Here is a 12211-nt window from a genome sequence, read left to right as displayed (position 1 = left end):
GAATAATCCTCAGAAGTATGATTAAAAAATCTTGATTCCATGTTGGGTCAAAAGACCTTTCTTAATACAGGGCATTCAGATTAACCATCGTGAGAACAGCTAGTTCAATTAAGGAAGTTTTTGCAAGTAGAGCAATGGAAGAGGATACAGACCCTTGGATGACACACAACACTCAGTTTGTAGAAATTCTCTGTCCAAATGCAGAGGGGAACCAAGGCAGTAAGAGATCTAAGAAGTCTTCATCCACTACATCAGAACGATTGAGTCAAAAACTTAAAGGGAGTCCCTGGTGGGTTATCCATTCTGTTTTGCTGCGTTAGACCAGCTCCAGTATCTCCCCTCTGAATTTAATTTCAGCAAGCATGGACCAAGGCTCTTTCTCTAAAGTAATGGCCACACAAGGCAAGTCTGTCCAATCTTACCCTTGGCTCTGCTGCCAGCTATCTTGGGCCACGTTTTGTCATTTCTCACTATCATGCACAGAGAGTCATATTCAAGCTAAAGGAGGTTGTAACACTGAAAGTAGATTTGTTTAATCTTCCCATCCAGGTCAAAAATGTTGCCTTCCACCTACCACTTTCCTTTCTTTGCATTGTCTTCTCAGTGCTGCCTGAGAGGAAGTGCACAGACATTCTAAGATTTTCATGATGTTACTAACTACTTTGACAAAAATAATCATTTTCATTTGAAAGATATATTTTGGTAATACTCTTACCAGGGAAGATCTGGCTTCTACTCTTAGGAAACAAGGCATGCCCTCTTGCACCAGAAGTATCTGGGTGCCATTTTCACCATCAAGGTAATTTTATAAATTATAAAATGGTAAACTGTAGAGCCATCTGTAAATAAAACTTCATGATCTTCATTGTACTTATTCTCTTTTCAGTTTCCAGGAAGGCACTAACTAGGAGTTAGGAAACGTTATTCAGAAAGCGGAAATAAGGCAAAGCAAGAGTAACTTCTCGTTTTGATGTCATATAGGAACATTATTTAACAGGTCCACCCAAGGACTGTATATTTGTTTAGGGAATGTAACTTTGTTTGACTGGCTAAGTACTATTTCCTAAAAGCCTAGATTCTATGAAGTTACATGTTAACATGTAGATTTTTGTCCACAGAAGTCAAATGATTTGTCTGCAGAAAAGATAACTGCTCTGTAGGGCACTGCCCAGCTTTGCATCTGGTCAAGAAATCTTATTCTAAAATTATTTCTCCATTGCCTATATATTCTTCTCATTCTCTTTTGAATCCATCTTGCTAGTTCCCTCATTAAAGAGCTAAAGAAAATATTTACATTTGTTCATTCTATATTTATATAAAAGTCACGTTTTTATGTTGTTGAAAACTATACTTTGACACAGGTAGTTTATAGATTTTTTTTAATAGGATCTTTGTGTTCCATGAAAGACATACATAAAACAGATAAAAGTATTGCTGTCCTGAATCTAATGGACTGGAGGCAATCCAGATGACCTTATATGCACGTCTCACTGATTATAAATCCTTTGGCCTTAACTGGCTTCTCTTTCAAGAAGTTCAAATCACAAGTCTGCCACTTAGAAGCTGTGTGAACCTGACAAAGTTCTCAATCCTTCAGTACTCCCTTTTCTCCTTTTTACAGTGTGTGTTTTATGGCCTCAAAGCTGAAAATCCAGCTTCTGGAAGTATGCAGATTACAAAAATGCTCCTTTGTCAATAAGATTTACATCATGCAAGTGGTATCTATGCAGACCTAACTAGGCAACAGAAAAATTAGCAAATCCATTGGCTGCTAATTTGCTTATTCTTTAATTCCAGAAGCTTAATGTTAATCACATTTCAATAAGAAGTATTTGCAAGTAATGGAGCTGGGCTACTCACTGTAAACTAGTTTCATATTTTAATGGTCACTTTTGCTTGATAATCAAGTCATGACTTATCAGGGACATACACCATTAGCTTCTTTCAAATGTAAATAGTGGGTAATTTATGAATCATTGCTCTGCCCTTTTAGTAAATATTCTGATGTAATGCTATAATTTTAAGGAACTCAGCATTAGTAACCACTCATGACTATCACCAGCTAGATTGCACTGAGGAAAGAAATGAAATGGCCTGTATTTTAATTCCAATCTCTTGTGGCATTTTCTACTGCACGGTTCCAGTGGAAAATGCAAGAAAATAAAGAAAGAAGTGGTCTAATAGGTAGACTTTGGATGATAAAACAAAATCTTATTTGTAATTATGTATTCTTATGCATAATTATGCAATTATAACATGCAACAGAAATAGTAGAATCATGCATAGAAAGGACATACAGAGCAGAGTGATATTTTGTAGAATGTCTATTAAACATTATACTTGACACAGCCTTTTCAGCTTCGCAACAACCTGAAGAGTGAGTATTGTTTTAAAATATGAGAAATGGAGGCCTAGGCAAAGTGACTGAGAGTCACATGGTCTAGGACATGATGGGGAGGGTATTTGATGCAGGTCTGTCCGACCCCAAAGCCCGTGATCTTTGATTGCAACACAAGAAAATAGCACAAAACAGAGAGATTTCATACTGCAATAAAATCCTGTACATTATGTCACAGGACAAATCATTTTCATGTACTTTTGCCTTGTAAACAGATGCTGTCACCTTTGTCAGGACTTTCATTTAAGTAGTTGTGACCTTTTGGAGTTCACAGATAGCTAAAAAAAATAATCTTTTTTGAAGTACCTTGGGTAATTTTATGACCTGCATGCAGCTAAAGAACTCTGGGCAAGATTTTGGGCACGAAAGTATCTTAATCCTGGCCCAAAGTATTTATTTTTCACTAATACTTATATAGGTTTTAAGAACCCTCCTCCCCCATAACTTTCATTTACTCGATCAACAAGTACTCTTTGCTGGGGACTGTCATAGGTACTGAGGATGTCATGATGAGCAAAATCCAGCTGGTCCCTGCCCTCATGGTCCTTATATCCTATCATTGCACAATATGCTACCAATTTCACTCATCAAATATTTATTGCACACTTATGTGTCAGAAATTGTTTCCAGAGCTTTGAGATAGATCCATGAATAAAATAAAGATCCTTGCTCTTCTGGAGCGTGCATTCTAACAAAGGAAAGCAGACAATACTCATAGACATGAGAAATGAGAAACATTATATAGTACTTTGGAGGATGATAAGTGCTATAGAGAAAAAAGAAAAAGAAAAAATAGGTCATGTGAAGAGAGATTGGAAGATCAAGGTAGGAGTAAGCAGGTTGCAATTTTAAGTACGATGCTCTAGGTCAGCCTCGTCAAGAAGGTGACATTTGAGCAAAGACCTCATGAGATAGGGGAATGCTATAAATTGAATGTTTGTGTCCCCCCAAATTCATATGTTGAAATTCTCACCCCCTATGTTATGGCGTTGAGAAGAGGACCTTTGGAGGTGATTCGGTTAGATGGTGGAGCCCTCATGAATAGGCTTAGGGCCCTTATAATAAGGATCCCAGAGAGCTCCCTAGCACCTTCCTACATGTGGGGTTACAGTCAGAAGACAGCTGTCTATGAGCCAGGAAGCAGGCCCTTGCCAGACAGTAAATCAGCCAGTGCCTTGATCTTGGACTTCCAGCCTCCAGAACTGTGAGAAATAAATTTTTTTCTCTTGTTTATAAGCCACCCAGTCTGTTACAGCAGCCTGAACAGACTAAGATAGGGAGTGAGCCATGTAGATATTTGTAGTAAGAACATTCCAGCAAAGGTAACAGGGAGTGCCAAGTTTCCAAGTGGGAGTGCACCCGCATGTTCAAGGAACAGTGAGGAGCAGTGTGCTGGAGCTAAATGGACAAGAGGAAAACTGGGAAGAACTGGGTCCGAGAGGTAACGAGAGGCCAGATCGTGTGACATGTTATGCCCCAAATAGTCCAAGGCACCCTGCAAGTTTTGGAGCAGAGGGTAACATGAACTGGCCCATGTCAACTTTCAGCCTCCTGTCAACCAAACACCATGGCCATCCACATCATACGCTATGATGGAAACTTCGAGAGGAACATTATCAGGAGAATTGGGATAAATCAGCTGTCAACTATATCTTCACCCTTTGTCCAGGCAGAACGCCCCTCCTGGACATCTTGTGAGCTCTTAGCATCTTCTGCTACTTCACTTATAAGAAAGCACTGAGGCATCCAGACTTTACAGGTTTAGATCCCTCCCTTCTGTCTAGCAGACAGATGCCCAGAATTATGTAGAATTGCATAGCCTAGAGATGAAACATTATGTGAACAGTGGAAATTTATTTCTCACAGTTCTAGAGGCTGGGAAGTTCAAGATCAAGGCTCCAGCAAATTCAGTGTCTGGTAAGAGCCCACTTCCTGATTCCTGGATGGCTGTCTTCTTGCTGTAACCTCACGTGGGAGAAGGATGGGGGAGCTCTCCAGGGCCTCTTTTATAAGGGTGCTAATCCCATTCATGAGGGCTGCATTCTCATGACCTAAACACCTGCAAAAGGCTAATCACTTCCTAATACCATCATATTCAATATATGAATTTAGGGGTGACACATTCAATCTATAGTACAAGTCTAGAGCACTTGCCCAACTTGGACTGAAGCCAACATTCAAATTAAAAGATTCAACATAAATTGAAATACTATAAATAATATTATTTTATGAAATTAGGTAATTGCTTCTTATTAGAAACTTGTAGTTAATCCTTTAGTAAAGACTCCTTTCATAAAGCAGTAAACACCCAATTTTTCTTGAATTGCATATGTTGGATAAAATTAAGTGTGACACCTGTTCAAAGTTCATAGAAGAAATTCTAGGACATTTTAAAGGACCTGAGACATACAGTTTTGCCCATATATAACTGACATACCATCAAGGGGGAAAACAACTATAACTGTGCTTTATTTAGGTTCCAAACAGCTAATCAGAGACTACAGTTAAGTTTAGTGAAGATAAACTTGTTTTAACAAGACGTTTCTGTTTAGTTACAATTGACGTTTAAGGCAAACATACTTAGATTGAATCCAGCAAAGAAAAATTGAGCCAAGTTCTAGATAGATCTGATTTAGACCACCCTCTGTAGATAATCTATTACCTAATCACTTCCTATTTGGTTATTATGATGATGATTATAGTTAAGATATTCTGAGAGCTAAGCATGGCCAGAAGTCAAGTCGGTCAAAGACCCAGAACACAATGCATCTTCCTCAAAACTAACTTGGTAAGAAGTCAGAAATCTAAGTTCCACATCTGACAGCGCAGTTCTCATGGCTGTGGATTCGTGGATGCAGGCTCTGTCCTCAATGGTTATTTGTGTTGCTTTTGGATCAGCAGCAGCCTTTTTTTTTTTCTTTGAGAGTTTTGAAATGCTCACTCATGGCAAAGCAAAAGGAGGATAAATGGGTAAGTTTTGCTTGGGAGCGAAGGACGTCTCCTCATTTCTCTTGACGTTTCTAAGGAGCATCGTGGAATTGTGTTGTTAAGCCATGAAGAAAGACAACTGTTTAGTCTGGTGTGTTGGAGTGTGGGGGAGGCATATGGGTGGCTTTACCCTGCTGTGGCTCCAGATCGTCCCAGCCAACTGAGGCCACACACTGAGGAATTAGACAAGCACACCATGGCTGGAGCCATTGGGACAATCCTCAAGGCTGAATTTTAAAAATCTGCAAGTATTTCTATCTTTATCTCAGTGCAAATTTCTGCTCCGTTTAGCGCTGATAACCCCGCCTCCTTCTTTTCTTTTTTTTTTTAAAGATTTTATTTTTTCCTCTTTCTCCCCAAAGCCCCCCAGTACATAGTTGTATATTCTTCGTTGTGGATCCTTCTAGTTGTGGCATGTGGGACGCTGCCTCAGCGTGGTCTGATGAGCAGTGCCATGTCCGCGCCCAGGATTCGAACCAACGAAACACTGGGCCGCCTGCAGCGGAGCGCACGAACTTAACCACTCGGACACGGGGCCAGCCCCGACCCTGCCTCCTTCTTGACATGCTTTTCAACCTTGGTTTCTGGGTCTTTCTCTCCTCCCGGAACCAAGACCATCTTCCTTTACTGACATCTCTTCTCCCTTCACTATACATTTGAAACGCTTGTCGTCCTTGGAGGGTCTTTCTGGACCCGTTTTTTCTCAAACTACCCTTTCTCAGACACACTTAAGAGTTTTAATTACTTGAAAGTTAACGTCTTGAAAATTATGAGGAAAATTGTTATTTTTAACTCCTATTTTTCCCCTAAATTCTATACGTAAAACTCTATCTATAGGTGTAGTGAGAACAGTAACTATTACTAAATAACTATAATTACTTAATTGTTTTGCTTGTTTGTTTTTAAAACATATAGACCCTATGAGCCACATAGCTTTTTCCAGTATACCTTCTGAATATTCCTTTCTCTTTCTTTGTTTTTCCTTCACTGTGATTTTCCCATTTTGGAAAAAATCTTGTTTTCCCTGAGTACTGTGCAGTCAAGAGCTGTTCATGCATTGCTGTGCTGCTCAGGTTTTCTCTGCTATGAATTGCCTGCTCATAAACTTTACCCATTTTTCTATTGGGTCCTCTGTTTTTTTATTGTCTCCTTAGGGTCCTAGTGAGTTTAAACTTAAGGAGATACCTTAGAATAAGTACAGTGCATTTGAAGGCCCTTCTGATTGAAAAATAAATCATTTTTGTAAGTTGCCCTAATTAGAGATTTCTTGGGGATGTCAATCATCTTTTGTGGGGGCTACGAAAACCCTAAAGAATCAAGCGTCAAAAATCTTCTTGTGGGGCTATGTTAATTCATGATTTCTCAAAATATTTTTGTTAGAATATGTATCTCTTAAATTATGCTACCAAGAAATGATTCTGCTTTTAAATAATTTAAAAAATTCTTCATATGAAGTCTGCATGGTAATTTATGATATACATTGCTATGTGAAGGCTGAGAGAGATCTTGCATTGGGTTGTGTTCTCAAGCCTAATATGCTACAGACACTTTTTTGGATGACGTCTATTGTTTATCATCATCTCATGGAACTCATGTTCTCTAGAAGTCCCATCCAACCCTGCTGAAATCAGCAGAATTGCTAAATGGAAATTGAGATAGAGTGTGGACAAAAGGAAGCTGTTTCTAGAATGGAACAGTCAGTGTGGGGTGACTCGTGGCCTCAGAAGGCCAGTGAGAATAGCTTGTGTTGCCATAAGTCTTTTAAATGATTTATGGCATACACATTGTGTATTAATTATTTAACTGTGATAAGAAAAATGCATCTTTTGAACTAGTACTTTTCAGTGAACAAGTAAGAAAAATACTGTTAGCTGCTTCAAGCTATAACATATTTTATTACCTATGATTAGAAAAGAAGAAAGAGACTATGAAAATATTTCTACCAATAAAAGGTTATATTTTGAAAGATCCTCATATTGACCTCATTTTTATAGGTGATGCTTTATATAATTTCCAGTAAACATCTTTTTGCCCACTTTTCTCAAATTTCCTACACATATATAGTGCTTAGAAATTTGTATTCTAATATAAAAATGATGATTCATATAAACTTTTGCTACTGTTACAAAATATGTCACCGTCTTCTTCTAAGATACACAATTTAAAATAAACTTTCTCATTTTTCTCGATCCTCATTACTCTCCTTTTTTCTTCATAACGCTTTACACACACATACACACACCTTTATGTGTTTATTGGCTTGTTGTCTGTCCGTCTTTTTCTACTAGAATGAAAGTTCCCTAAAGTCAGGGGTTTTGCCTTTTTTCTTCCTCCTGTGGCCATACCGCATAGTAGGAATTCAGAAAATATTCAAATGAATAAAATAATATGAGTCTTTCCTTCTATGTGGTTGATTGGTCATAGAATTAAAATTATGAAGTCGCATATCCTAAGAATGCCAAGAACAACAGTTTTCACAAGACAAAAGAATATCCAAATATTGTTCTCCTCAAATTCCTATATCTGACGAATGAAAGCTTCAAAGAGGATTGTGAAAATCTCTAAAATGTCTAAGAATTCCAGAAGATTGCAAATTGCTGCATAACTGATGTGCTTTTATTGTCATTTTTGTCTAAGTTTTAAAATCTTAAAGTTAATTTAAATCTCAAGAAGTTGTCAGAGGAGTAATCTTTAAATGAAGAATCTGTGCACAGGGGCAGCAAAGATACATATACTTTCCAAAGATGAGCCTAAAAAGTTTAGCAACTACTGCTCCGGGAAATGCCATAAGTTTAAAAAAAAAAATGATTTTTTTAATTTAAAAAACCTTCCTTCCTTTGATGGATCTGCGTTTTCCAGCACTGCCTAAAGACACTCCTCCCAACTGTGGCAGTTTAGCACTGGAGGGGGATGGCCTGAGAACGTGGAAAATTTGGCTTTCTGCTGTTTTAACAGGGGGAAAAAAGCAATTGCCAGTAGAAGCTTTTAATTACATACAGATTGGCCTTTTATTTTGCTTCCCTCCTTTCCATTCAAGTCCCAGGGAAGGGGAGGTATTACTCTTCTGCCTGCATCAGAGGTCTGCTTCCATTTAGCTGCCAAAGCAAGACTTGCCTTCTTTCTAGAGCCGCAAACCCTGAAAACCCAGTGTGAGAGATGTTAAAGTGGCTCCTAATGCGGGCACTAGCGTTTCTGAAGTCGGCCTGCTGGAAGCCTGGGGCAGTAGCTCTTGGCACTGCCTCGGGCAGTTCCCTGGGGTTCTTTCCAATCCTCCCCTTGGAGCAGTGAGAGAAAGCGCGGTGGGGCGCTGGCCCTCTCTCCTAAGGCTGGAGGAGAGTTGAGAGCAGAGTGTGCAATTCAGCTGGGTTAATGAAGAGAAATGGTCAGTCTGGGGAAGGAGAGCAGGTCCTCTGGTTCCTCCAGTGTCTCCACCCTCTGGACAGCATCACTCAAGCAGCGGGGGAGGATGCAGCAGGGGTGAGAGAGAACCAAACACTACCAGGGGCCTGTGTCTGAAAGGGCACACGGGGAGGGCCTACAGGGGAAGAAGCCACAGCAGGAGTGCCGCAGAGGGGACCAGCGCCTTGGCATTGGTCAGAGATAAGTGGCATCATTTCTCTCACGAGGGATAAATCATAGTCACTCACAGAAAACACCCTTCCCGCTTCTACCCCCCCGCCCCCCCCCCCCGCTTGCTGCAAAAAGGGGACTTCAGAAATAACTAAGAATTACAAATATAAGAAAATCCAAATGGCTAGGGATCCTGTAGGAAAATGTCTCGTTCCTGAAGCCACCTTAGCCTCAGGATCCATCTTGTTCCCTCCTTCCCTCGGGTAGAATACACCTGACCTCCAGCTTAGCCACCAGCCTTTGGGCTGTGCTCCCGGACAGAAGCCATCATCCTGCAGATGGGGCCACCTCCTACTTCCTCTTCTGTGCAATTTGGTACCGAATTATGCCCGTCCCTCTGAGTTAATTGCTTTGTGGAAATCGGTCCTTCTGAGAAATGGGTTCATTCAACTTGAAGGGAAAAAATACTTGGAAGATTTCCTTTTGGTTCTTAGCAGTTATTCTTGTGTGCTCTCCTGATGCAGGGAACTGACCCAGTGCTTCTAATTAGTCTTTCTGCACACACAGATCCAGACCAACGTGAAGTGAGCACGGTTAGCTCCCGTTTGTGAGTGACAGAGTAGAGTAGACATTCTGATAAGATTTTGAGCATCTAGGTTACAATTTCACTTTCCCTACTACCAGCTCTCTGACCACTACCCAACTAGCAGACTCACTGAGCCCCAGTTATCTCCTTTTAGCAAGTGGGAAAATTAGGACTAACCTCCCTAGTGTGAAGAAATGGAAAGAGCATATATCACTAAATGAATAGCCTTCAAACATAAAATATGACTTAAAATATTCAAATAACTAAGATACAGTAAACTGCAATGTGTCTTATTGAAAGTGGATTAAACATCGTTATATCATTACTCATCTTCTTTTCAATTATAAAATGAAAGATTACTTATTGCAAAATTAAATAGAAGAATACAGAAGTGAGTAAAGTAAAAAAGTCACAGCCCACTGCCTAATCCAGTTCTCCAGATATATGAACTGTGGTGTATGGGTACACCTTGGTGTGTGTCAGTCCAGACATTTTTCTATGAATATACAGTTATTCAAATAGGCATAAAAACTTTTTATCAAGCATGGGATCACAATTATAGAGCTTATTCTATAACTGGCTTTTCTATTAATTGATATATTGTAGTCTTCTCTTTATTTCTATATCTTTTAAATCCAGCTCATTTTTTAATGTTTTATTAGTATTCCATCATATGAATATACATCAGTTTATTCAGCAAGCTGATGAACACTTAAATTGTTTTCAATTTTCCACTATTATATATTCATTTTAAAAACTTCCCTATGACCAAAAGAGCAAAAAAAAAAGCAAGTTCAAGGGCCAAAAAAAGAGAGAGAATAGTTTCAACACCTGGGCTACTAAAGAAGAGCACACCAAACGCAACCACTATGCCACAAGGCCGGCCCCTGGATCCAAATTTTTAAAGTAAATACTCTTTAGCTCCAGACACTAGGCAGGATTCTAAGATGGTGTGCAGGATTCCTGCCTTCTATGTACAAGCTGCGCATAATTCCTTCCCTTGAGCATGAGCAGGACCTACATATATGATGGGATTTCCTTCTCTTGACTAGGTTACATTATATAGTAAAGGTGAAGAGATTTTGCAGATGTAATTAAGCTCCCAAATCAGTTGGTTTTGATTTATTCAAAAGGGAGATCATCCTAGGTGGGCCTGACCCAACTGGGCAAAAGCCCTTAAAGTACAGACTGCGGTCTTCCCAAAGGGAGAGATTTTCCTGCTGGCCTTGAAGAAGTAAACTGCCACATTGTGAGGGGGCCACACAGCAAGGAACTGCACGTGACCCCTAGGAACTGAGAGCAGGCCCTCAGTGGGCAGCCAGCAAGGAAACAGGGACCTCAGTTCTACCACCACAAGGAACTGAATTCTTCCAACAACCATGTAAGTTTGGAAGGAGACCCTGAGCTCCAGAAAGGACACAGACCAGCCAACCCCTTGACTGCAGCCTAGGGAGACCCTGAGCAGGGACCCAACCAAGACTCCTGACCCACAAAAAGTGTGAAATCTTGAATGGTGTCATTTAAAGCCACTAAATTTGTGATCTCTCTTATGTAGCAATAGGTGACTCGTGCAAACAGCAATTGTGTTTCTAGAAATATATTCGACAAAAATACTCTGATGAGTCTATAGTGTTGCATGTACAATTATGTTCCTTAAAGAATTACTTAGAATAATCTGATCTTTCAGTGATAATTTGGAAGGCTTTTCCAGCTCTTTGTGTCATCAGGACCACCTCAATTAATTGATTTTTCCTTTCTTAAAGGAAACTCAACATGGCAGGCACAACACTCTCTGAAACTAAGATGGTTTTGTGTCTGTGTGTGCATGATGCAGGTTTTAATGGAATTGTTTATCTAAGAGAGAGCATTAAGTCAAAAGTAAAGCTTTATAATGCAACTCAAGGGACTGCAAGATTTTGTTGTGGCTGAAAATCCAAAATTTGCTTCACAAAAAGGGAGTTTCTGCTGCTTCTCTAAAAACTCTAGAGGGTTCATTGTTATTCCAAATGGTATTTTTCAGGAGCACTGAATCCTTGGCTATTCAAAAGGAAACAAAGCCAGGGGTTAATATTTTCAAATCCTGTTGCCTAGAATTATTCTCTCTTCTGGAAAAGTAAATCCAAGATGGCAGCTGCCAAGATTTAATATGTTTTTTGGGGTATTCTTAAAGCTGAGTGTATAAATTATTGCTCTAGTAATCTGCAGTTTAATGAACTCCAGTGATGTATGGTTTATGCAAGTGGTTCTTCCATGCATTAAAACCCTTTATGGCTTTGACCTACTCCTAAATCTTATCCTTTGGTTTGTGATTTAAATATTTTCAAAAAGCTACCTAATTGTAAAATGAATGCAGTATGTGGTTCCTCTCTTGATCTGCCTATTAAAGTTTAGTATCAATTTTTTTCTTTTCACTGTGTCTGAAAGAGACCTTCTAGTAGAAGATTAACAAACATTTGGCAAAATAAATGAATAAATGAATTAGAAGAAAAATCACTATTAATTCAAAATACAAGCTTTTTACATGTTAATTTTGTTTTTAATCTCTTGAAATGAAACTATTAATACTGTTATGACAGTTTATCTGAATTCAAGTTACCTATATAAACCGGAAATCCATTTAAATCTTCCTGCTTCTGCCTCACCTGTTCTCAGAACATCATGGGTATTAA

General features: G+C 39.2%; 1 protein-coding gene and 1 long non-coding RNA gene across 2 annotated transcripts in view; one reads left to right on the top strand and one right to left on the bottom strand.

Moving 5' to 3' along the window:
* FBXL7 (F-box and leucine rich repeat protein 7) overlaps window positions 1-12211 on the top strand; it is a 382032-nt gene that overhangs the window by 300447 nt on the left and 69374 nt on the right. The window lies entirely within an intron of this gene.
* Window positions 1-12211, bottom strand: part of LOC138919860 (uncharacterized) — a 40019-nt gene that overhangs the window by 19674 nt on the left and 8134 nt on the right. The gene's annotated exons all lie outside the window — the stretch shown is intronic.

This window comes from Equus caballus, chromosome 21, assembly GCF_041296265.1.
Source record: "Equus caballus isolate H_3958 breed thoroughbred chromosome 21, TB-T2T, whole genome shotgun sequence".
NCBI classification, from domain to species: Eukaryota; Metazoa; Chordata; class Mammalia; order Perissodactyla; family Equidae; genus Equus; species Equus caballus.
This window is presented reverse-complemented; position numbering and strand designations above follow the sequence as displayed.